Source organism: Meriones unguiculatus, chromosome 2, assembly GCF_030254825.1.
Source record: "Meriones unguiculatus strain TT.TT164.6M chromosome 2, Bangor_MerUng_6.1, whole genome shotgun sequence".
Classification (NCBI taxonomy): domain Eukaryota; kingdom Metazoa; phylum Chordata; class Mammalia; order Rodentia; family Muridae; genus Meriones; species Meriones unguiculatus.
The window spans coordinates 131,614,336-131,641,334 of record NC_083350.1 but is presented as its reverse complement, the minus strand read 5'-3'; the positions used below and the strand labels follow the sequence as shown (position 1 = coordinate 131,641,334).

The window sequence follows — 26,999 nt, the reverse complement described above, 5'->3', positions numbered from 1 at the left end:
TTTTAAAAGACTATCTCATATCACAATAAGTTAATTTCTGTAATCCATTAAAAAAAAAACTGTTAATTGCTGCAAATCCCACGTCAATTAAGAATCCCACACCATGGCCACCGAGGAAGCCCAGCAGATAAGGGCACCTGCTGCCAAGCCTGATGACCCAAGTTCAATCTATGATGAAAATAACTCAGACCTCAACAAATACAGTGGCATGCACATCCCTGAACAAGTGCATAGATAAACGCACTAAACATATAATCCCATTAAAATATTTTAAGGAATCAAAATCCTTTAAAACACTTCAAGAATCACGTACCAACAATAAGCAAAAAGCAACTCAAAGTCAATACATACTCACACACACATACACAGCTTACTATGCTAAGTGTATCCAAAGCATGGAACAGCCACAGAGCACCAATACAGACTGCTGCTCAGCACGCTGGTCCCCTTGAGGGGACCTTGGCAGCTCTCCACTGTAGTTTAACAGACTGTGTCTACATTCCATCAGCTCTATGTCTAATGTACTAAAGAGTATGAAGACTCTGTAACATCCTGTAGTTTCACTCAGAAAAGCACAAAGCTGAAATCCAAAATATCATCTCTACCAAGGACAACACCAAAGAGAGGCAGGTATCAAGAGTACCAGGACAACCTTTGTAGTACTAGGGTCACAACAGTGCTGAGATCACCTAGCTCCTGAAGGCAGTATGAAAGAAAAGGAGTGGTCCCTGCACCAAACCAGGTCATCTGGTCACACAAGGAATTCAAAAACCCTGGAGCAGGGTTTTCTCTCTCAACCCTATGAAGTCATATGACTAATGTTTTTCTGGACCATCGTTAAGATGAATCAGGTTGGTGGGACTTTTGCCTTTAATCCCAGCACTCAGTAGGCAGAGGCAGGTAGATCTCTGAGCTCCCACTCCAGAAGCACCGGTTACCTCAGGTCCTGTGCCCAACAAGCTCCTGATGATGACCAGCACTGACAGATAACATGGCACCACAAGCTACACTACCAGTTGGACAATGTCACCACGGCCAATCTAATGCCATCACTAAGACCTACCTGGAAAAGAGATGGTGATGTTCACCAATTCTCTCTCTGAAAAATCCACCAGTTATCTTATGACGCACACAGGAGCCAGACATAGAAAAGCATTCTTGAAATCCCAACATGCAAGAGGTATAAACAGAACGACCCTAAGTTCAAGTCAGCCTGGGTAACATGAAATGCTGTCTTAATAATAATAATAATAATAATGAGCCAGGTGCAGTGGTTCACATCTGTAATCCCAAATTCAAGGAGGCAGAGGTAGGCGGATCTCTGTGAGTTTGAGGCCAGCCTGGTCTACAAAGCAAGTCCAGGACAGCCAAGGCTACACAGAGAAACCCTGTCTCAAAAAACCAAAATGATAATGTTAGTATTAACATTAATAGTCAAGAGCAAACAGTCTCTGGGCAGAGGCCCCAAGCTCCCATTAGGGTTTTTATACAAGACAAAGCAAAACACAGCCTGAGCAGGTTGACATTCCTTACGCGAGCTAGCAGCTAGTGATCTCCCTCCAGCTCTTAAGTCCCAGACTAATTTGACTACTGTGGTCCACAGTGATGAGTGAAAGCCTATAGGAAGAAGAGGGGAAGGGGAATCAAGCTATCTGGAAAGAGAGAGGTGGAAAGAGGACACTGCTTGACACAGCATGGTGATACAGCTAAGCCCCAGCTATGTAGCAAACTAAAGTAAGAAGGCTGCTTTTGAGCTTGGAGTTGTAGCACATCCAACTCGTAAGGGGCACAGGGCTAGCTAGCATGGTCGTGTGGTGGGAAGAAAGAGCCCAGCTGGAGTAGCAATGCAGTCTTTACCTATCATTACATAGTCATCACAATACAGGTTAAAAATACACTTTGAAAAGTCATGGACATGAATTTTTAGGGGCCTGTGTATGTGTGTGTGTGTCTGGCTTGTTGCTTGATTTTGAGATGAGACTCACTACACAGTACATGCTCCTCTAGAGCTATATGTGCTCTACAGAGACATACTGACACACTTGACGTGATCTGATAAAAGACTGTTAACCAACTATACAAGGAGCACATTTTCCCCAGTAGCTGTGGCTCAAATATAGGGCCTGGCACATAGCAAGAACTACTAAACCTCATCAGTAAGAGAACAACTGGGGCTGGGAAGATGGCTCAAGCATAAGCCACATAAGCATAAAGACTTATTTTCAGATTCCCAGTACCCACGTATGTACAACCCCAGTGGCTGTAAGAGCTGGCCATTCAGGTTCCTCAACCAGTGATCTCCAGGCTCAGGGAGGCAGACACCCAGCCCCAAAAAGTAAGCAATGCAGTTATTTAAATTCTGGCCACTACATTAGCACACACGCACACGTGCACACATAAAATAAATAAGAGTTTAAAAAAGGAAAATGATACATAAAAGGGGATTAAGCAAAAGAAAAAAAAATATTCCTTATCTTACACTGACCAGGAAAATTAAAAACTACAATGTGACACTACCACATACCTACTGGAACAATCAAAATCAAGATACAGATACCACCAACCACTGGGGAATTCTCTGGGACAGGATGTTCTTGTTGCTGCTAGAAATATAACAAAAAAAAAAAAACACTTACTGGTTGTTGCTTATGAAACGATACAGCCTCAACAAATATTCCAACAATTGTGCTACTTGTCTACATAAGCTCACATACACACACAATTTATATCTACCCAAAGATCTACATGTGGATATTTCTAGCAGCTTTGTTCATAACTACCCAAACTTACAGCTACCACGATATCCAGCGGGCAACAGATGAAGACAGGTTCAGACAGACAGTAGTGTGTTCTGCACTAAAATAAGAGCTATAAAGGAATGAGAGAGAACATAAAGGACATCTGATTGCATATTATCCTAAAAAATGATTTTAAAAAGGTCACATATTGTATGACTCATAAGTTATACACATAGCCTAAGAGCCAAACAATGGAGACTGAATAAGATCACAAATGGCCAGGGTCTAAGAGATGGGGACTACATATAAGACCATATGGCAGATACACATCATGACATATTTGTCAAAATGTAGAATGAGCAGCAGCTTGACCTAGAAGTGCAGGTAATACTGGTCGGGCTAAATTACAAAGACCCGCCTCTGTTAAAGAAGTCCAACGCTGGGAATGAAGCCCAGACAGGACCACCTCTGCTCCTTCCTTTCAATCTCATTGTGAACCAAAACAGACCTAAAACAAACCAATTAGAAAAAATAAAAAAGTGTTACAGAGCAAAACCTCATACCATTACTCTTGAGTTTCATGAAGTAAGAAAATAACAGCTTCCAGTGCTTTTTCAATATGAGATAAAATAAAAATATACAAATAAGATGACAGCCAGGCATGTTATATCATTGAAACCATGCGTCTCTCACAGGTAAATGAGTCAACAGTAGCTTACCAGTCTGTCTGCTAGTCTGTCTATTTTCAGGTCTCAGGGGCAGTTGCTCTGCCTGAACTATGGCATTCCCTCCCCACCCATCAAATTTTTTTTTTAATTAGATACATTCAAAATATCCACCAAACAGCTGCACCATTCTCTGTTCTGTTTCTGCAGTTGGAGTGGTGTTCAGTTAATAGAGCAGTTCTTCCACAGCAGGTGCAGCAGAGACAACTAAACCTAAAACCTACCCCCTATGTAACTAGTTTGCTCTACAGACCAACAAAAAATAGCTCTAATTTCCATGACAATCAGCCCAATTCTGTGTCATTCCAGGTTAGCAGTTCTGGAAAATACTGCCAGGACAGGGTCATCTAATGGCACTTTTAGTAGTGCGTTAACTATGCATGCATACACACAGCGCTGCCACCATCAAAAGCAAATATTACTACCTTACATTTCAATTGCTATCTTTTAAACACGTGAGTTGTACACAGGATTTTTAAATATTCCATAGCCAAGAAAAAAAAATTGTGCTGGAACCTATTTCATCTTCACCTTCCTCCTCTTCCCTACGCTTTCTAGCCATGAGGTTCCTTAGTTCTACAGAGCATTCTCCTCTAGGTCAGTTGCCTTTTGAACAAGACTAAAAAACTAACTAGGAAACATCTGGGCCCTGGGGTCCCTCTCCCACTCTTCCTCTTGAAGGAACATGATGGGGACTTTCGGCTCTCTTTCCTAACAAGCTTTGTCCACCTATGCCACAGCTTCCAATTTTCCTCTGAGGCGGGTGCGGCCCTCCACCCCTCTGGCCTCCTCTCAGAAGCTGCTGGGACATCACATGGTACCCGGTGCTGCCACTTGAGCTCTGTGGATTTGCACAAAGGACACAAATGGTGGGGGAAGGAGTAGAATGGAGAAGAGAGAAGAATAATGTAATTATATTTAAATTAAATTAAAAAGAACACATAGGATACTCTTTTTTTTCTTTTGATGAGGATCTCATTTGTTTTTCTTCAATGAGACACAGAACCCATGAATCCTTTTCTATAAAATCGTATTTAACTATCCACATGGCTGGACAAAATTTTTAAAAATACACTTCAAGTTAAAATGAAAGAAATTGAGAAATAATAATTTTCTAAATGTTCCAGAATACAGCTCACTGAACTGAATGAGCAGCCTGCCTGCCTCCTGGTATCCCTGCACACAGGTGTCCAGCAGGCCCTTCTGTCTACAAAACTGTGAATGTTTAACACAGTTTCAACACACTTTTTAAAATGACCTAAATGTATAAAATAACATTCCAACTACTTCTGAATTTACCTATTAAGTCTAAAACTCCTATTCTTTTGTTTAGAGCTATTTTAGGTACTCGTGAATAGCAATCTTTATCGACTGTGGTATCTCTAGTAGGCGAAGAAAGGTGAGCACAATCCAGCAACGAGGCATCCAGCAATGTAGCCTGGCTTGGCCACACCAACCAACCATCCTCCCAGCCACCCACAACTAGCAATAAGCTTTCCTACTCCCCAGCCAATGTACAGAATTTACCATTTCTTATTATTTGAGGATGTCTGAATTCCTAAAATTTGACTATACAATTATATACACAGTGTATATATCCCATCAAAATGAAAACTCCATTCCAGCTGGTTAGCCATTTTATTTTGTTAGTTTCTTGGATAAGACTGCTTATTAATACGCACGAGAGATTTCACCACTTCACATGCTCATGTCAGTGGAGGCCAAGCCTGTGAAGACTAACCTCTTTAAAGACTTTTAAATCTAAATCTAAAATTATAATGACTGTGTAGCCACAAAAAATTCAAATATTTTACAATTACTTATGCTTTTAAAAAATACAACTTCATTACATTCAGAATCAGAATGAGAAACAACCAAATCATGTTTCAGTTAGTGTAACAGACATTGCAAAGAAAATATTAAGAATATTAAGGAATAAAACTAAAGCCTAGAAAGACAGCACAGACGGTAGAGTGACACATAAATGAGGAAGGGAGTGCAGACCCCTAGAACGCACATGAAAAGCCAGTATTCAGGAAGCAGTGAGCGAGAAGCCCCAATATCGACCTCGGACCAAACACACACAAACACACACATGTAAATATATACATATATATACCACACATACAAATATATATATACACACACACACAAGATTAAAAATTAAAAATTCTTTAAAAAAAGTTAAAGCCAACAAAAACACAACAATGAATTTTGCAAGCTGTCAGTATTAACTTAATATGATTCTGTATTAGCTTCGTTTAATTTTGCTTCCTCGGACAGAATAAACGTCTTATAATTCAAATAAAAGGACTCGGGAAATTTTGGAGAAAGAGCTGAAATGGTGGGTGTGGAACAGGACACACACGGTGAGCCTGGGATACTACTGTATCTCAAAGTGCTAAAAGGAGACCACAGGTAATGTGCTCTTAAACATAAAGACTGCGTAAGTGGCAGTGTGGTGGCACACCCCCTTAACCCCAGCACTGACGGAGAGGGAAGAGGAGCTCTGTGAGTTGAAGGCCAACCTGATTGGTCAATGCAATACATTCTAGGACAGCCAGGGCTACACGGTGAGAACTTGTCTCAAAAAAACAAAACAAAAACAAAAGCAGGAGCCATGAGAAAAGAACAGGTTTCTATGCTGGATGTGGTGGTGCACACCACCTGAGTCGATTAAAGTCCCAGCACTCAAGGAAGCAGAAGCAAGTGGACCAGATCATGGTGAGTTCGAGGCCAGCTTGGTCTGCAAAGCAAATCCAGGACACCCAAGACTACGAAGAGAAACTGTCTTAAAAAACCAAAACTAAAAAATAAAAATAATTTTAAAAGAACAGGCTTCTAGAAAAAGTATGAAATTATAACCCAAAGGACAAAAGAAATCAACACAGGACCACACAGGCATGACCGAGTGGGCGACATAATAAAACCTACATAAACAAGCAGAAACAATCTCTTATAATGGGGGACAACTATTGTGTGAAGGAGTGGGGCCAAACCACCACCACTGCCCGGAAAAACCTCTTGTGGATGCTGAAGCTACTAAGAAAAATGTTACAAAAAGAAAGGGTCATCTGTATCTCTGCCCACAGTTATATTCTCTCTTTGAGCTGGAAGCTGACTGGAGGGCTTTACACAAACTGAACGCTGGATCTTGTATGAGCTGAGCTCCCACGGTGGACACAGAGAACAATCACTTCCCAGTGACAACACCTGGACATAGGACCAGAATCAAACAATCAACTTTAGCATCATCTTAAGACACCCAGATGGTCTCATTTGAGATGGCCCCAAATACATACAGCCTCAGTACAATCAAAGACAATCATACAGACAAATGTTTTTCAGAACTGTCAAGATAGTGAAAACAAAGAATGAAAGCTACCAAGACATGAGGAGTCTAAGGAGACTGAAAACACAGTGTGATATCCTGGAACACCAGACAGATACCAATGGGCAAAACGGGAAATGCAAGTAACAGCTGGGAAAGGGGGATTAAAGGTACAAAGAAAAGTTACCCTACTTCTGCAACTGTTCTTACTCCAGATCTAAAACTGTCACAAAATAAAATAAACTCACAAGAGTAAACTTAGAGAACAAGCGTGTGTAATTACAATCAAGGATAGAAGACAAGTCAGGGGAAAAAATTAAAAACTTTAGCAAAGGGCTACAGGTATAGCTCTGAGAAAGGGCACTGGCCTCAGGGATAAGAACCCTGTGTTCATACCCAGCACTCCAAAAGAAAAAACAAACAAAACAGACTTTTAAAGTACTGGTATGGTAGCAAGCCTGTTATCCCAGCACTTGGGAGATGAAGGCAGGAAGTTCCTCAACTACAGACCAAATAAATTCAAGGCTATTCTGAGCTACTTGAAACCCCATCTCAAAAAAGGGAGGAAGGGAAGAAAGAAAAAAGTTTCTGAAGTGACTACGCTAGAAGTCAGTAACACTTACATCCATTAGAATCAGTTCCCAGCTCAGTCTAGCTTTTGGAGGCTGACCTCAAATGAGTGAAGCAGTGAATCAAGGCATCATCACTGTCCTACACTCTCTTCCACTTGGGCTCTGTCCATAAGCCAATGAGTCTTTCTTTCCCTGCTCTTTAGAAACCAAGGTGAAGTGTAAGCCAGGGAGCACAGCCAGCAATGAGCTTTCTCTACCATTTCCTGCATTCCCCACTGCTTGTATTTGTTTATAATTTCATAGCTGTATATAATGAATTGACCACTCTAACTCCATCCCCTCTTGACTCCCACCTGTCAAGTCCCCACCTGTACCAGCTCTTCCCTATAGGAGCCTTTCCCACATTCCTCTTTTTGTTTTACTTTGTGATCCACTGAGGTTAATGAGGGGCATGGTGGGTCAGGAAATATCCAACGAACGCTGGTAGGATCCCAATGCTTTCTGCAGACTTCCGAACACAGGTAGCAATACAGCCAGAATCTGTGCCCCTGCACATCCAACCACACAGTGAACTTCCTTACTCTGTACAGAATTAAGTGTCTTTTCCCTACCTCACACTAGGTATAGGGCTGAATCCTTGCTGTTCCACTTCAGGTACACACACACACACACACACACACACACACACACGCACACACACACACTGCCCTCTGGCAGAGCAGAAGCTCCCCTGCTTCCTGCTTCCAGCCTTCTGCTCCTTCCTGTCACCTTACACCTTGTGCTAGACAGAAACTAAACCACTTGCCAAAAAAGATCAAGCTGGTACATTCATGCCAACACCTACTTTTCCTCCCCCTTTAGCACTCACACATCACTCACATCTGTCTACTACAAAATACTTTTTACATGTGCAGACTATCAAGTAGGTAGAGGGGCTATCTCCTGAAACTCAAAGTGATTTTGCTTTAAAAATTACAAATTCAAAGAGAATTTTCTCAAATTATCTATTTAATACAATGTTTCTAAAATGTGTACACAGAGCAAGGCGAAACCTTAATGCTTAAACACTGCTTTGATTTTCAAAACCATCCTGCCAAGCATGCATGAGAGGAAAAAAAAAATCATCCTTAATCCTGAGTTAGTTTGGTTGGTATTTCTTTAGTAGTCTCTACAATCTAAGAGGATATGACTCATGTTTCTACACTCCTCATGAAATGAACTAATACCAGATTCTCTTCAGCTAGTCATGAGTTTTCCTTTAAAGTCAATTTTAACAGAGGTATCTGAGAAATTATCAGTACCGTTCATCTTCCTTGTAATCTGATCAACATGTTTAAGTCATATATGTAATTAAAGGGCTGAGAGTAATGAGATGGTGAGAACAATCCACAGAATCCGGGATGGTAAGAATGAAGCAAATAAAATTCAAGAGGCAGCCAGGTGTGATGACTCACCTTGCAAATCTCCAGCAGTAAGGTGAAGGTGGCAAGATGGTCACCCCAAGTTTGAGGTTAGTCTGGGCTAAAGAGGGAGTAGGCCATCATAGGGTACAGAGTAAAACCGCTAACTTAAAGAAAAAAAAAAAAAAAAAGAATAGCTGGGCAGTGCAGGCAAAGCAGAAGCAGGTGGATCTTTGTGAGTTCAAGGCCAGCCTGGTCTACAGAGTTTCAGGACAACACAGAGAAACCCTGTCTCAAATAAAAAGGAGGAAGGAAGGAAGGAGGAGGATAAAGAGGGGGAAAAAAAGGAGGAGGAAGAGGAGAAAAAGAAAGAAAAAGAAAAAAGAAAGGAAGGAAAAGAAATTAAGTAGCTTAGGTCAGAGCAGGTACACAAGTTACTCATTTTACTTTGGTGAGGGGAGTGTTTTCTTACCATTTTGTGATACACTGAGATTACTTAAATATAGAATAAAGAGCATGTAATGTTCATATAGAAAACCCAAGGCTGCTTCCCAAAACCCATGTCAGGCAGCTTAACTTGTGCTCCAGAAGAGGGTCTGAAGCCTCTGGCCTCCATGAGTGTCTGCACTCTCATGTGCAAACCCCCACACAGAAATACATACACACACATATGAAATAAATAGAATACATCTTAGATGTTCTTCCTCAGAAATTACAATATCAGATATTTGCATAAAGAACTGACGCCCTCCCTCAGTACCTTCAGTGCCATCACATCCTACTGAGGTGGAGCTCATTCTGAGGGCAGTCCCCATCAGCACCCCACTGCCTACAGACTGAAAATAACCCTAGGTTATTGAAACAGCTGGGTGGCAGGTGTACTGAGACACATGCCACTTCTGAGTAAACACCAATCTTAAGTGACATACAAAGTAGACTAAAGGGCCAGCCTTCACCTATATAAATATATATATATATACACGCCAATCCCCAAGCTCATCTTCCAGCACTTGGAAGCAACAAATTCTAATACAATTATGGTGCCCCTTCCCAAGCTACACTGATCAGAGTCCTAAAGGGAGCTCCTAGTAAAAGTAAAGAAGTCACCAAATTCAGAAACTGTCATTCTACTTCCAAGTAGGTAAAGGACTATTATGAAGGAGTGAAAACAGCTAGGCTGTTGTGGTCACGACATTCGTGGTACTCAGATCTGGTTCTGGCTATACAGATAGCCCAGCTGGCCTGGTGCTCTTCCCAAAGGGGGGTAATTCAGTAAGAGTGATGTATACGTATGCCAACGAGGGCCTTTTTAAAATCACGTCTTAAAAGCTTGCTTTGGCCCTCTATAGCACAGCTCACCTGAGTTCTGCCTCACTGCTAGCTTTAAGAAGTAGATCTGCGTAGACACCTCCACATCTCAGGTAAATGTAGCTGAAAGTAAACTGCAAAGTTTCCTCAACTCCACTGTAACTGATATTTAGCCCATTCCTATTAAGGAATGATGAAATATACAGACTGAAAGAAATGAAATGTAACTTTTTAAAAACTAATATCTTAGCACAAATGTTAGTATCAGTACATTCAACTATCCCTTTACCTATTTTTTCCCAGAATGATTCAACTACTAAGAACTAGCTACAAACATTATGAAAACACCAATTTAATCTAACCTTTTCTAGCCCACCTTATGGCTTCTTAAAGAGTTGTTACAGTATCCTATGGTAAGAGTAAACTCCATTTTAGGCTATCAGCTGGTCAAGAAAAAAAAAATTACAGGCATCAAAATACTAACTAAACACCTCTAGGTCCTGTTCTAGGTACTGGAGAAAATGACGAGGAAAACAGAATCCATTCTTGCTCTCATAACGTTGAACTATGCAGGGGGGCCAGGTGTCAATGGAGGAAGATTTTTTTGTGGTAAAATGGTAACAGTAATGAAGGACCTATAGACAGTCACACAGGATGGGCATTACTTTACATACCAATTCCAGGGCAGAGCCTGAGACAAAGAACAAAGTAGCTGAGGCAGAAGCAAGCACATCCCTGAGTCTGAAGCTGCCAGGGCTGGCCAGGCAGTGCCAGCGGGGGAGTCACTGTGAAATAAGAGATGTGCAGTAAGGGGGAGGCAGTACTCAAAAACTAAATAGTAACTGCCCTGCTTTCGGTTTTAGTAATTAAGGCTGCTTTTTCGATGTTGTGTTGTGTTGTTGTTTGGTGGGTCCCAGTTTCATGTGGCCCAGACTAACTTGAACTTGTTCTGTAACCAAGGCCAGCCTTGAATTCCTGACCCTCCTGCTTCCACCTCCAGGTATTAGGATTACAAATGTAATCCACTCAGCCTTTTCGGTTTTTGGTTGACTTTTTTGGGGACCAAATCTCACCGTAGCCCTGACTATCCAGGACTCAGGACGCAAGCTGGATACTCGTTGCAACCCTCCTCCTTACCCTGCCTGGCTGAGATTACAGACTGTGGCCCTTTTGAGGAAACAGAAAGGGAAGGTGACCGACATCAATGAGCAGCTCCACAGTGAGCGGTAACAGACAAAAGGTGCTTTCTGCTACACATTCTAAAAGCAACAGATTGGTGGAAAACTTCAATGTATGTGAAGTCAAATGCTGAAGACAACAGCAATTTAAAACAGAAATACAGACATTCAAAACCCATAAAACTTTATAACAAAACATTACAAAAATTAACAATCCAAATAAAAATGCTAATAAAAATTTTAGTGGCTAACTTCTCATGAGAAAAATATTCAATTTCAGGTAGAAAAACAAAAACCTCAAAGAATCAAAAAATACATGAGGCTGCTGAACAAGACGTGAGCCTGGAGCCCTCTGGGTAATCTCAGTGCTATGGAGGCAGAGTCCATGGCAGGCATAACTACAAGTATGAGGCCAGGGTGGTCTACATATCAAATTCCGGGCCAGCAGGATACAGGGTGGGGCTTTCTCCAAAAAGAAAAAACAAAAACAAAAAATAACTGAAGATGGACAGCCAACCCCCTCTCCCAAAACAAAGAACTCAGCAACCTCCTGAGCAGCTAAGCTCTTGAGCTCTCCAATTTACAAGCAGACAGGGGAGGGGAGGGTGCAGGAGCCAGAGCAACTCTTGATAAAGCCGCAGAACTTCCCGGTTTCCACACCTTGGACTGTTCTCTTGGGCTTGTCCTCAATTTTCCACTCTACTTAAACCCATAAGATATATGTGGTACTTTGCAAATAACGGAAAGGAAGTTGGTAAATGAAATGTTTCCAAACTTTTCTTTATTCCTGAACTCACTCAGCAGCCTTCTTCCCACTATGCACACTGACAGCTAAACCCTGAGCCAGCTTCACACCATAGCCATTAAATTATACCATATACCTGTGTGTGATGTCATATATGCACGTAGGCCCAGGAGAGCCACAGGGCACATGTGCATGTCAGAGGACAACTTTGAGGCATCGGCTCTCTCGTTCCAGCACGTAAGTCCTACTGACTGACCTCAGGCTGAGTCTCAGTGGTGAGCACCCTCAGGCACTAAGCCACCTCACTGACCAATATTATGTTTTTCAAAGATAATAAACTATTGTCTCAGAATAGGGGCGGGGGGCCCCTTTCAACTTGTAGACATTATTTCTATGCCACTTTGTCAGAGCAAAGGGAACAGCCTACCAGTGTTTCTACAAGACTATTGGAGTCATCTGACAGAAAGACAAAGAAGGCATATCAGGGCAGCCAGCCCTGCACAGGAGCAGCCCAAAAAGGAGAGAAATGTAGACAGAATATCTTGTGTGTTGTATGGATGCAACATTTTCATTAAAAAAAAATGTATGGCCTATAAGAAAGAATAGAAGGTGGGTCACCTGGCAGGCAGAGGGAATTCTGGGGAAAAGTCAGGCCCTGGAGATTCACCAGGGAAGATGTGAGGACAGACGCATGGTACCTGAGGAGAGGAAACCAGCCTTGTGGCAGAATGTAGACTCGCGTAAGTGTGTTATTTTAAGTTATGAGCTAGTCAGAGAAGAGCTTAGCTATATGGCCTACGCATTTGTAAATATATTTTGAATCTCATGAGTCATTATTCCAGAAGTTTGGGGTAGGGAGGAAAGTTACCCACCTAAAGGAACAGGAAATTATAAAAAAGAAGGGCCTGCATGGCTTGGTGCAACAGTCAAAATGGGATTTGTTCCTTCCAGCCCATTCTAAATACTGGTTCTAAACTCATAAACGTAAAAATTTGTATTTCTATATTTAAACTCATAGTTCCCAAGTTCAATGAATAATAAAATAATAATTATTAAATATTATAATAAATGTATAGCTTTGAAAAGAACGGTCACATGAAGGGAGATATGAAGCTGGTATGACTGGGAAGCTTTTTCCCTGCTTGCTCACTTTCATAGTTACTACATAGGTTGCTGAAGAAGAAAAGTCAGCAAGTCTTACCCAGTTGTGAACCCCATGAGCTATAATAATAACACTGGCACTTCATGTTACAGGGGTAGCCAATGGCTTTTCTTTTCTTTTGTTTCAAGGCCAGTTCCACAGGAAGAAACTTCTGTGTGGCACTGTAAGTTTGGCCAAGAACCCATGGCTTCAGAGTTCTAAAGCCCAGGAGTGATATTCTTACTATCATATTGCTAAAATGGACTATATACATATTGGTGCACCACAGCTTTCAGTCTCACGGGGTAAGCTTCTTTGTGCAATGGACGATAGCTACTGCACAACCAGTCAAAATATAAAGATCTGTGGAGTACTCAGTCCTACCTGTGTTCTCAAGGTTCAGGGAACATGGAGGAAGAGTGGGTAAGAAAACATTTTAAGAACCAGAGGCTCAGGAGAACTAGGCTAAACTGTGTCTTCTACATGACAGGACCAGTATCCTAATAAGTTCTCAACAGCTGCGGTTACTTGTGTAGGACCTGCACAATTATCAAGACCAGTCAACAATCCCATGCAGAAAGGGAGGGGCTCATTAGACCTGGCCCCTAGCTAAGCTGACAATGACAGTTGATAGCTTCCGGGAGGAGGAGTCAGTTTTACTTAAGAGTACGTCAAAAATGCTCCAGTGGATGACACCACACCAATGTGCACAGCAGCAGCAAAAGCTGGACTGGGGGGAGGGGAGTAAATTAAGAGACAGGGAGAACGTAAGGTTGGAGGTAGGGTAAGAGTTAGATCCAGAATGTGTCAGGTGCAGAAATGGAGTAGGGGGAATACAATCAAAATACAATATAAAAATACTATGATGTAATAAAGTAAACTTCAAAAAGGTTTTTTAAAACTTTTTTTCCTGGGGAAGGGGAAGATAAATGTTTTGCGTGTGATAGGCAAAGTGCGTACATGGCATGTGGAGGTCAATGCTAAGTATCTTTCTTGGTCACTATCCACCTCATTTTTAAAAACAGGGCAGGGTTTTCTCACCACAAAAAAAAAAAAAAAAAAAAAAAAAAAAGACCTCATGGATAAGGCTAGACCAGAGCAGTAATCTCCACGGATTCTGCTTGTACCTCGACACTGGGATTTAGGCACGTACCACTACACACACGTTTTTATGTAAGTGCTAGAGACCCAAACTCCAGTCACTCATACTTGCATGGCAAACATCTTTTTGACTGCACCCCAGTCAATTTAAACTGGTCATGATAGCATTTGCCTGTAATTCTAGCATTTGCTGAGGCAAAGGCAGGGGGGTGAGGCCAGCCTGGACTACATACACAGAGTAACAACCCCTCCATACCTTCACAGAAAGAAAATTTCTTTATTTTAAAATATAAAATAAAAATATAGAAATGTCCTTAAATGAAAACAAAATCCTGACATGATGGCCACACCTGTAATCCCATTACCTGGAAGACTGCCTTGAGTTAAAAGACAACCTGGACTACAGAGGAAGAAAGACCCTGCGTAAGGCAAACAATTTAAAGAGTCAAACAAGGGCTGGCAAGATGGCTCAGTAGGTAAAGGTACATGCCGGATACCTAAATTCCATCCCTGAAGAGTATGTAAAAGAAAGGAACCAACTCCACAAAGTTATCCTCTGACCTCAAAATACACTCAGCAGGGGGCCCCTCACACAGACAGACACACAAACACACATGGGGTTTCTTTCTTAAAAGAAACAGGAAAGTACAGAAGACGACTGTGGCCCTGTTAACAACCCTCTGGGCTCACTTATTTCCGTTACTTCACACACAGACCCGCGTTGTTTTGTCCAGGCTTCAGTGACTGTCACTCATATCATAGTTCCCATGACATTCACTTATACCGAGGAAATGGCTGGCCCAGGTCTAGAGAAAGCAGTGCAACTTACCTATTCAGATAGCAACCCTCCTCTGAAAACATCAGTCTTACCAAACTCCACAGAAAGCAACACATGTGAGGCAAGCATGGCTTCACATTCCTGTCATCTCAAAACTTGGGAAGGGCTATCAAGCATTCAAGGTCAAGCTGCACTACATGGAATTTACACGCCAACCTGGGCTACATGGGAACCTGCCTCAAAATTAAAAACCAAAAATCAAAATAAATAAATAACCCAAAAAAACAAAAAACCTACATACTTCAAACATTGCAAAACTCTATACTGCCCAACCTCCTCAGCTACACATCTGTAGCTTCTGCTACTTCCCAAAGGCCAGCAGCCTAGAGAGAAGGTTTCACTGATCAGTTTGACGCTCAGCACCATATCAGGCAGCTCACTACCATGCGTAACTACAGCTCCAAGGTACCAGACACCCTTCCCCGGCCTCAGAGGACACTGGACTCACATGCACAGACCTATCCTTAGTATACACATAATGTTCTTTAATTATTAAAGGACATTAGGAAGCAGCTAGCATTACCTGAGGAACTCCTTTTGCCAGGCACCATACTAACTACATGCATTCTCATTTCAGTCAGTCATCGAACAAAGAACTATGCTTTATTTCCACTTCCCGGTGTGGAAACCAACTGTAATAGCCACATGATCTCACAAACATATCCACAGGTAAACAGGAGTGAAAGGAATCAAACCAGCACCACCGGGAGCCAGCTCTTCTGCACAGTAGCATGCAGAGGCGGAGTCTGCTGCCAGACCCTATGCAGCCCCCAGTCACTACAGAGGGCACTGCCTTGGGAAAGCTGACCCCTCATCAGTGCAGCAGACCTTAGCATGAACAGTGTTCCACCTGCTCCAGCTGAAGCCGAATATGAGGTACACAAATTACTGAAGGCAACACAAGGTCTAAACTGCCAATGGGTAAGTACAAGTAACACAATTGTAAGTGACAGCAATCACAGCCAAAAGCAGAGTCAATACAATTGACATGTCATAGTAAGAGCCGTGCAGAATCCACACAGTGACACAAATCCTTCCAAACCAAAGATTACCACAACACTAAAGTCAAGGAGCAGCCTAAGAGAACAGGCTTTCACCTGACTCCCAAACCTCTGACAAAGCACTGCTTTTGAAATAAGATTACTTAGGTCTTGCTGGACAACCACAACTTTATTTTTATTTACCAACTTTAAACAACACCCAGCTACAATAAATACCAACATGTGGAGTGGTGGCCCAGGCCTTGAATCCCAGCATCCAGGAGGCAGACACAGGCAGATTTCTGTGAGTTCAAGGCCAGTCTGGTTGACAAAACAAATTCCAGGCTGGTCAGAGCTGTATATAGTAAAACCCTGACTCAATAAACAAATAAACAAACAAACAATAAAACCCAACAACAAAAACATTCTAACAATCCTCATCATGTAACAGCTCTAATTCTGTCAGTGAATCAGAGTAATAAATATGAAGTGTTACCAGAAATAAATGTATTTAGCTCTTTTAGAAACTGGGTGGAAAGGTAGGAGAACAGCTCTGTCTCCCTAACTGATGGCCACAGCCCAGGATAGCCTTGAACTGGTAACCTCCCTCTCAGCATCCTGACCTCAGGCATTACAGACCATGACCACCTTGCCTGGCTCGCTTTTTCCCTCTTCAATTATCCAAATTAAAAGACTAAAACTTCTTTTTTCCTTTTCAGTTTTACTTTTCTGAAATAAGGTCTCACTGGATTTATATCAGGTTGGCACTGAACTTCCCTGGAATTAATAGGTCACCACAACCAGCTTAAAAGATTTTTTTAAAATGCTTAACTGAGGTCTGGCAGGATGGCTCAGCAGGAACACTACCAAACCTGAAGATCTGAATTCCATCCCCAGGACCCGCGTGGAAGGAGAACTGACAGCCACATTCTCTCCCAACCTCCATACAATGTGTACCACCGCCTGTGCCCCACCCCAGTAACCAATATTAATACATATTTGGGTAGCGCATAATTGTACAAAAGTCTTAACTGAGCTGGGCATGTGATACATGCCTACAATCCCGGATTTGGGAGGCAGCAGAATCAGTTCAAGACAATCCTGAGCTATAACAAGACCAACTGGGCTAACATGAGACTTTGTCTCTAAAACAAACAAACAAACAAACAAAAACAACAGACTTGGAACTGGCAAAAAGTCTCAGTCTGATCATGTGGGTTACATAATAGAAGGACAAAACTCTGCTGCAATTTGTCCTCTAACCCCCATACATACAATATACACACATACTCACACATAAAATAAATGTAATAAATGTTTAATATTTTAATTGACAGACTTCACATTTCAACAGAAGTGACATACTGAGTATACTGACTTAATTATGAGCTAAGTGAGTGAGAAAACTTTTGACAGTATTTCATTAATGGCCTTGATATAAATTTACAGAAGCTAAATTATTTCTCCCCATGGTTGGGGAGAGAGGAGTTTATCATCTGTTGGGCTCAATCCCAAGCACTGCAAAAGAAAATAAAAAGAATGGCAAGATACCTCACAGGCGAACAGGCACCTGCCACCAGGCCGGAAGACCTGAGCACAACACCCAACTGCATGAGGATGCAAAGAAAAGAAATGACTCCCAGAAGTCGACCTCAACAGGCATGCAGCAACTGTGGGAGTGCACACACCATACATGTAAAAATTACAACAGTTATCATTAAAAATCAAAATAAAGCTGATGACTTAGCACTGGTTCCATGTTAAAATGCTGCCACCATTCAAGCAAACATACAGTAGTAACAAAACCACAAACCTGTAAATTTCTTAAAGCGTCACTGATTACCTCTTCCCAACACTCTGCCTTCCAGAGCACAGAGAAAAAGAAAAAAAAAAAAAACGCACTAATACCTTTGACCTCAGAGCAAAAGAAAAAAGAAACCAAGTGCTAGCCTAGTGAAAGTGCAGTCCTGGATCCCACCAGCCCCAGCGGCGCACACACAGAGCGTCCAGAGCACTCTGGTAACCCGCACGCAATAGGAGCTGGAGGTCAACCCACAAGTCCAACACTATCCTCAGCTAGATGTGCAGGAGGGCATCCTGGGACAGCATGGAACTCTGCCTCACAAAGAGAGAATCTTGTAATTAACATCTAATTCCTAAAAAGTAAAGTTCACTGTACTAATAAAAATTTTGAACTACGACTTTACTTAAAATACAGAAAAAGCACCAGTCATGTTGTCTCATCCTACAATCCCAGCATCTGAGAGACAGGGGCAGGAGGAGATGTGGGAAGAAGGGCAAGTGTCAATAGTTAATGGAGCCAGACCTGGTGAACACATCTGTATCTCCTGGCTGGGAGGCTATGGCTGGAAGGTCAGGAGCGCAAGGTCAAATAGCACTACAGAGCAACACTGTCTCAAAATCACAGGAAGAAAATACTCTATTAAGTTGATGGAATGATCATCTCTGACTTCATCACCACCTTCTCTTCTGGTTTTTACATTCTACCTCCTCAGGAAAACCCAGGGAGGACATTCACAAGTAGCAGACTCCACGGCTGCACTGTCTGGTGCCCATTCAATACCCATCCTCCTCCTGTGCTCCTTACCCCCCCTCTTTGCAGTTTCTTCCTTCACCTTAATGCTCCCAGCTCTAGGGCACGCCTTGTGTTCGTTCTGAGCCACAGTTTCAAAGCAGCATTTTGTTCAACTCAAAATCATGCTGGAAAGCACACATTTTTAAACTCTACATTAAACATTTTGAAAGGACATAACATCAAATTAGTTACCTTCGGTGTCAATTACTCTGGTGGACTAGAATGAAAACAGTACCACTATGCCATAAAAACCTTCAGAGAGGAGATGGCTAAGACAGAGTCCTTCCAGTAAATTACACCCACATGCACTGAATAGACAGTCCTGTGTTAAATGCTGGTATGTTAAATATTATGGCTCAGATCAAGCTCCAGTCTTCATCAGAATGTTATAACCAAAGAAAGCTAAAAACCCAGTTTTATTTAGGTACATACACTGCCAAGGAAAGCCTGAATGAAAAGGCCGAGGTAAAAACACTACTTTCTAGCGGGATATGATAGTGGCACTCAGGAGCAGAGACAGGACTGCTCCAAGTTCCTGACCAGCAGAGGCTGCATACACAGTGAGCCTCTCCAAAAAAACAGATGCATAAAAGAAAGAAAGATAAAGGAAGTCTTTTACAGTTTTAAAGAAAGCAACAGCCATAATAGCACACCTCAAAGAGCAACAATGCAGAAATGGGAAAGAAATAAGACCAGCCTCAACTACACTCAGTTCAAAATAAGCCTGGAATCTTGTCTCAACACACACAAATTCTGAAATTTTAAGCATCATACTTGGCAAACACACAGGTTGAACAACCCTAATTAGAAAGCCCACAATCTGAAATGCTCCAAAACTCCAAAAATTTCTTACCATCAACCAGACCCAAACACAAACTCAACCCCAACCTCAGATGACAAGACACTGGAAAACCAGGCAATACTAAAACATGAAATCACTTTATGCTATGGTACAATGTGCACATGAAACAAAAATGACCTTCAGGTTCAGACTCAAGATCCCATAATGTACATGCTAAAATATGAAGGGAAAAAACCAAAACTCCCGGGAGTTCAGATAAGACACCGTGTGTGCAGCTGGATGAGGCTGAGTGGGTGACAAGCGGAATCACGTTCTCCTTTAATACTGCAGCTACTATTCTAGCTAAAAGGACAACCCTGGCCAGGTGGTGGGTGACACACGCCTTTGATCCCTGCACTTCGGAGGCACAGGCAGGTGAATCTTCTGCCAGGCCAGTCCGTTGGTCTACAGATTAAGTTCCAGGGCAGCCAGGGCTACACGGAAAAACCCTGTCTCAAAAAAAAAAAAAAAAAAAAAGGACAAACCTACCCACTTTCACTAAATACTAAGAATGAACCAAGTTTTTTTCCCTTGTCCACTCCAGCAGCATTAAAATTGAGTTAACAGAGCAGTCCCCCATGTCTGTAATACTACTAAGCTTGAGATGTCAGAAAGAAGATTCTAGCGTATCATGGAACAGGGACGGATACTATTGCTCACCGAAACAACACGGGTCATTTTTATGTAAAAATAATATTTGAGCTCTTGCTACAATGCCAACAACTTTGATAAATTCCCTGAGGAACACAGGTCTTCCCCTCAGGAGGCACAGCACCTCTCAATGGCACACCATGGCCTACATCCACAAGCAAAGCAAGAGCAAGAGGAAAGGGGACTGACTGCTGCATGCACAAAATGCAACGGAATCAGAGGTGAACATGTCATGGCTGCAAAAGAGAGTTCTCAAGATACAAGGCTGAAACTAGGCAAAAAAAAAAAAAAAAACAGTGGGGGAGGAAGGTCACAAGTAAAACAAAGACAGAGACAGCAGGTAAGGAATCTGAGAGGCAGGCAAGAGTCCAGCTGCAAGAGGGGCATGGAAAGTGGAATCCGTAGAAAAGAGCCCTAAAAGCCATGTGGGAGCCCATGACCTCACAACACTTGGAAAGAGCCAACCATTTTGGACTTTCCAGGGAAGAACCTAACTGATAAAAATCAGTACCTTAAACAAATGAGACATCAGTAGTTACAGTAGATAAGAGAACAAATCTGCTCAGAAAAACAGGAACATCAATGCAAGGACCAAACCTAAAGCTCTCCCACATTCCTGGATTCCTGTCTTGAGGCCAGAAGACAGTGGCCTCAAAGCCACAGTGCGCTCAAGCTTCCGCTCTCGCCGTTCACTACCTGAGCCTCTGCTCCTCAGTTAAATTTAGGGTACCAGCTGCTCAAATTGTCACAAGGACTTGTCAACGCACCAGTATAGTCCTGACACACAGCACTAGTACTGCTGAGCTGAGCGTGGTAGAAAACAAAACAAAAGAATGGGCCTAAGACCTGAGCAAGAAGTCCTGAGAAAAGCCGTCTTGACAGCTGAAGACACGGAGTACAAACGGTCAAGGGTAGAGAGCAGAAAAAACATCCACCTGTAAGGCAGGTCACAAGTCCTACTGGACTCAGCTTCAAGAATTCCTTTTTATTTAAAAACTTAAAAAATGTTTGAAGCCTAAGAGCAAGCATCAGAAGAGACAGTAAGCAAGCTACAGAAACAGTCCCACCCCACCCACCCCAACCCTCTGCCCTGTAACCACACAGATCAAGGAAATGGACAGGCCGAGGAAGTGTTGACAATACAATCTAATTCTTCATGCGCCAGCCTCCATCACAACTTTGAGAATAAATAAATTACGCTAACTTTATTTCAAGAATGTTGCCCAGGAACTATGGAAACAGACCTGCCATGGGCTTTGGTGGCATTACACCCACTGAAAGCAGTAACAGGATGTAAAATGTAATACAAGGAAACCACCTCACAACCCATTGACACTCTGGCAATGCCTGGCAAGTCAAACACAGTTCTGGGCACGACACATCCTACCACTCCACTGTCTCAATTCTCTGATACAAGGCAGAAAACTAAAGTGAAGGCTTAAGAACTAAAAGCCCTCAAGGACACCAGCCTTTAGGGGACAGACTAAGGAGTTACCCCAAAGAACCCTTGCTCACAAAATGCAGGGCCCTTTGTTCAGAGCTTTCAAATGCGCACTTGTGAGGGCTGTTGGCCACACTTGGCTTTCTATTCTTCATTTTCTCTTTCTGCTGCTGGTATTTGGCGGCTACCTTTAACATTAGGAAACACAACAGCTGACAAGGCACTAGACCTCAGCAGCCAGTTCAAAGGCTTAAGCAGGATGGTAGAACTCCTAGACTATCACCCACCCATGCCATCACCTGAGAAGAACCTCAGAGGGCAACCTTATTAGAAACACAAGGTCTGTCAGGAAATCAGAAAACCAAGCCTGCCAAAGCAGCAGGGAGACCATCAAGAAAGAGCACGGAAGAAGGGTCAGAAAGAAGGCCAGCCGCCACCTTCTGAGGACCTGCCCATGTCCTCACAGGGGATCAGTCTAGATGACAGGCAGCACCTCACACCTCCTAGAGGTGGCTCAGGCAGTCCGTCCCTCTGGCTGTCTGGTAAGAGGACAACTGTACTCTTACTGGTTATGACACCAAAGGCGGTAAGTGCTCAAACCTCATGAAAATCAGCTCTTACACAAGCCTGGTGGTGGTAGCAGTTCAGCAGGCAAAGTGAATGAGATTCCTTGCTACACAGCCCCAGGGAAGGTCTGAGGACAAAATGTAAATGTCTCTGCTCACAGCTCTCTCTTCCCACTTCAGGGATGTACACTATAAATATTATTTCTGAAAATGAATCAAATTCACAGGTACTAGAAAAACACAGTCCTAACCAGCGCCAACGTGTCTGCCATCTCTACCCCCTGAGCTCCAATGTATTTCTGTTTGTTTGTAAGTAACAAACCTAACAAATTATTTCTACTAACTCCATCTAAATGTGCTCAATGTCCGTAATAACCATCCCAGGAGGAACTGTGTGGGGAAATTCATTTGTCCACACCATCTGACCACACTATAGTTACACTTTATCACTGTACGTGAACTAGCACGTTTACTCAACAGGTTATAGCTTCAAAGGTCCAAAAATGTCACACACCTTTTTTTTCAGAAATCCATGTTTATGAAGCAGTAGCTACCCTCTCTGCTCACTGGCTGGAAAGCTTCCCAGGTCACAGGAAGCAGTTATTTCTTGTTCCCTTGGCAGACAGGTATTATGATAATCAGTCTTGCAAACACCTTAATTAGATGGAAACTACAAGTATCAAAAGAGGTTCTCAGGCTTATGTAAAAAGCTAAGATGTTTAACGGATCTTCAACAAAAGTCAATACAGAATAGAATCTCAAGGCTGGGTTGAGTGGCAGAACACTTGGCTAACTTGGAGACACTCTAGCTCAATTCCCAGTATTGCCAAAAAAAGAAAACAAAAATTCAAACTAAGAAACTGCTCCATTTCCCACCAGTTTCCTATGTAACATGGACAGATTAGAAGTGTGCTTCAAAGGGAGGGTCAAGGTGCAAACATTCTGAAGTCATTAACAAATTAATTAAGTTGTTTAACTTTGTACATTGTTTTCTTCCCCCACAGGTTAGCATTTGTCCTAAATTCTAGAGATCTGACTCTATTCAAACAAGAAAAGAAGGAAGTGTTTAGTGTTTGTGATCACAGACTTCATGCCTTGCAGGACAGCAAAACTAATAGAAAAATTCCAAGGCCACAGAAAAGCCTCTCCTTGGGAGCTAAGCGCACACAGGGCTAACTCCTTTCAGGCACGGTGGCGTCCTGCCTCCCCTCCCCCATAGGTAAATGCCAACTGTTTCTAGAACTCTCAATGGTAATTTGGGAAGTTTGCCATTAGCTCACAGGATTCAATCCAACTGATACACAGTGTTTTTGTGGAGATAAAGATGCCCTACTTCCCCAGACTATAAACTTATTAAAGTGGTGAGAACACACAGTCCCAGGAAGTCGGGATTACTGAAGTACTCCAATAAGCAGGGCTCTTACTTAACAAAAATGAACATGAATCACACAGGGAAACCCCAAACTCACTACCTTCAACGGTTCATCAGGATACTGCAAATCATTTTAACTAAACTAAATCAGTTTGACAGGGCCTTTGTATTATCCCAAGTGATTTGGAGGGGGATGGGGGTGGCGGGTAGTTACTTTACACTCGTGGGGGATCTCAAGATTCAAACTAAAAACAACACCATTTCACCCACCATATTTTATTTAACATGTTTAGAGCAGCATAAGGTTCTTCTATGGGAAACAAGAAAGGCAACTGTGAACTTCCCTAATTAACTGTACATGACATAGGTAGGGAAACCCTTCACCCAGGGGCCTGTGAAGTCCAAGGTTTTAGGAAAACTTCAGACTCTGAGGAAATGTAATGCTTAGATACGTTCCAACAATTCTGTGCGATCACCAAATTATTTTCAGTGTTTGGTAACCTAACAAAGAGAGTGTTTCCTAAAACCTACCCAACCCAAATGTTACACAGAACGGACCATTTTCACAACCTAAATTTAATCCAAATTGAGAACTTCCAAAATTACCGAACACTCTAAAAACACATTCAAGGCTCCCCTCGAGCTGCCTTTCAACATGGAATTACACTTAGATGAAAGTCTGCCCCTGTTCCAAAAAAAAAAAAAAAAAAGAAATCGGTTGCAAGGAGGAAGTCACCAAGCAAACACTCACAACGTGGCCTCTATACTGTCAGAAGATAATGTGACTTGTGTGCCAGTGCCACCCCGAAACTTACCAGGAAGCTGGCAATAAGTTTGCCAACTGTATACACTTCTGACCCAACTTTACCAAGGCTGCGGCCAGGGCCTCCTTCTGGAGAGCCCACGGGCACAAGGTGTCCACACGCGCGTCCCGAGCGAGCGAGGCCGAGCCGCGCCCCTCCCCCGCCCGCGCCCCAACAGCCGCCCGCGGTCCCCGCCGCCGCCCGGGGTCCCCGCGCGCCGCGGCCGGGAGGGGAGCGCGACCGGGCGGCTGCAGCCCGCGCGCCCGGGCGCCCATCCCGAGCCCGGCTGGCTCCCCCGGTTAAAGGCAAACACGGGGCGGCCGCGGCCCCGCATCCAGCCGGCGCCCGCACGCCCGCCCGCCCGTCCGTCCGTCCGCCCGCCCGGGCCGAGCGCCTCCCGCCGCCGGTCCACCCCGAGCCGGGGGGCAGCACGTGAGCGCCGCCGCCCCTCCCCCGCTCCCAGGCCAAGTTCGCGGCGCCCGCCGCCCCCGGCCCGCGCTCACCTGCTGGGCGACGCTGTCCCCTCCCGGACGCGCGGCGCTCCCCTCCTGGCCGCCGTCGGCACCCCGAGGCGCCCTGGGGTGCGGGCGCTGACAGCCGGGCGGCGGGTCCGGCGGGGGAGGGGCGCGGGGGCAGGGCGCAGCACCGAGGCAGGAGGGGAGCTGTTACTAAGGGAGAGAGCCAAGCGCGCGAGCGGCCAACGGCTCCGGCTCGGCACCGGGGAGCGCGGGGACCAGCCAGGCACAAATGAGCTCCGGGCCCGCGGCGGCGGCGGCGGCGGCGGCGGCGGCCGCGCAGCAAAACAAACCCGAGCGGCCTGCGCCGGGCGCGCGGGGAGGAGGGAGCGGGGAGGGGGAGGGGGAGGGGAGGAGGACCCGGGGTGGGGGAGGGGAGGGGCGCGCCGGGGAGGGGGAGGGGAGCGAGCGAGGAGGACCCGGAGGGGGAGGGGAGCCCGGAGGAGGAGGGGAGGGAGGGAGAAGCGGGGGAGGGGAGCCTGGAGGAGGGGCAGGGAAAGGGAGCGTGGAGGGGGAAGGGAGCCCGGAGGAGGAGAGGCGAGGGGGAAGGGAGCCCGAGCCTGGGGGGAGGGGGGAAGGGACGCTCGAAGGGGATGGGCGCGGGAGGGGGAGGGGAGGGGAGGAGCGCGCGGTGGGGGAGGGGCGTGCCGGGGGGCGGGGCCGCGCGGCGGTGGGGGCGGCGGCGGCGGCAGACTCGCGGCTCCAGTCTCCCGTCTCCGCTTCCCCGCTCGCTCCGCGCTCCCTCCACCCGCCCTCCCTCGCTCGCGGCGGCGCTGGCGGCCGGGCTCGCGGCACATTCGGTCCCAGAGCCCGCAGCCCGGGCTGTCCCGGGGCCGCCCGGGTGGCGCTCGGCTCCCCTCGCCCGGAGCGGTTCAGCGGGGCGGGGAGGCTGGTGGAGGGCGCTCGGTGCGGTCTTCCCGCGTGGACTTCGCGTGTTGGGCGCCGCGCGCTCCGCCGGCGCGTAAACTCGCCTGCTCGGAAGCGTACCTGGAAAGGTGCTCGGTCTGCTGGGAGCTGACCGGCGGGCTGGGGGTCCCGGCGCGCAGACGGCGAGAGGGCTTTGGTGCCAACGCTAAGCTGTGATGGGAGTTTGTGCGCCCAAATGTGGGACTCGCCTGCTGGGTCTTATTTGGAAGGTTTGCTCGGTCAGTTCCCATTGCGCGGAAATCAAGCCACAGACCGAAGGACTGTCCACCTAAGTGTGCGCCCTGGCGTGCTGTCCGCGGGAGTTCGTCCCCTCTACTTTCTGCATGCGTGTGGCACGTGAAGGCGGTTTCTGAAGTCCAATCTGGCTGCTCAGTGATGCCGAAATGTGATTGCGGGAGCGCAGAGGGGTGGGGGGGGTTGTTGTTTCTTAAGAGAGACATACTTTAAAACAGTGCGGTGACTTTGGAGCCTTTCAGAAACCTGGGGATTAAGAGGCAGCCTTCTTTTTAATGCTAACATATAACTTGAAGCTCTGTTTTTCACTTACTATCTTTAAAAATAGTATTTTGCAGCCTTTTTGGGTGAGAGGTTCGGTTTCAAGTTGTCAAAATATTGGAAACATGTATATTCCTGTCAAGCACTGTCTTTAGTGCCTCAAACATAAATTTTCAAACAAAGTATCATTTGAAGTAACTTTCACCTCCATAGACTCTGTTTTGCCTAATAAACTCCATAATTAGACTGGATTGTTTTTGTTTTGTTTTGTCTTTTCAGTCAAGGTCAACATCTCTCCCCTGGTGGGCCCCTCCTTGGGGGCAGCAGCAGGTGCCTGTTAGACTGACATAACTGGAATAGAGTGGGAAAGCCACCAAAGGGAAGTCTGGGGTTGGAAACGCCCTCTCCACCAAAGTTCAAAGCCTGAGCCTGGCTGTCCCCGGAGCTATTGACACATGCGAAAAAGGGAATGTTAGATTAAACAATGTCACCTGATGGGAATTTAGATAACGGCGGGTTTCCAAAACACTGCTGGGTGTTTAGGGAACCAGTAAAGCTGAGGCCTGGCTCAGTCCTTCAGTTGCCCAGTGAACTTAGCATCTTGCCATATGGCGAAAGTGTTTAAGAATTTTCTAGTGCTATGTATGCCTGCTCAACATAAAACTGTCACTGTAGTGCAGGTTCTTTGTCTGATACACCCAGGGAGCCACTGCAGTATTTTACGGTGGCAGCATG

At 44.6% G+C, this 26,999-nt stretch overlaps 1 protein-coding gene across 4 annotated transcripts in view; it reads right to left on the bottom strand.

Annotated features, from left to right (window-relative positions):
* Positions 1-26,137, bottom strand: part of Tbl1xr1 (TBL1X/Y related 1) — a 146,380-nt gene extending 120,243 nt beyond the window's left edge. For 3 of the 4 annotated variants that reach the window (XM_021636558.2, XM_021636559.2, XM_060378130.1), the window contains exon 1: positions 24,831-25,151. The gene's annotated coding sequence lies outside the window, so the exon portion shown is untranslated. Of the gene's footprint in view, positions 1-24,830; positions 25,152-25,829 lie in introns of those variants that run through there. The other variant, XM_060378128.1, reaches the window with a different exon arrangement.
* Between the last annotated feature and the right edge of the window lie 862 nt (positions 26,138-26,999).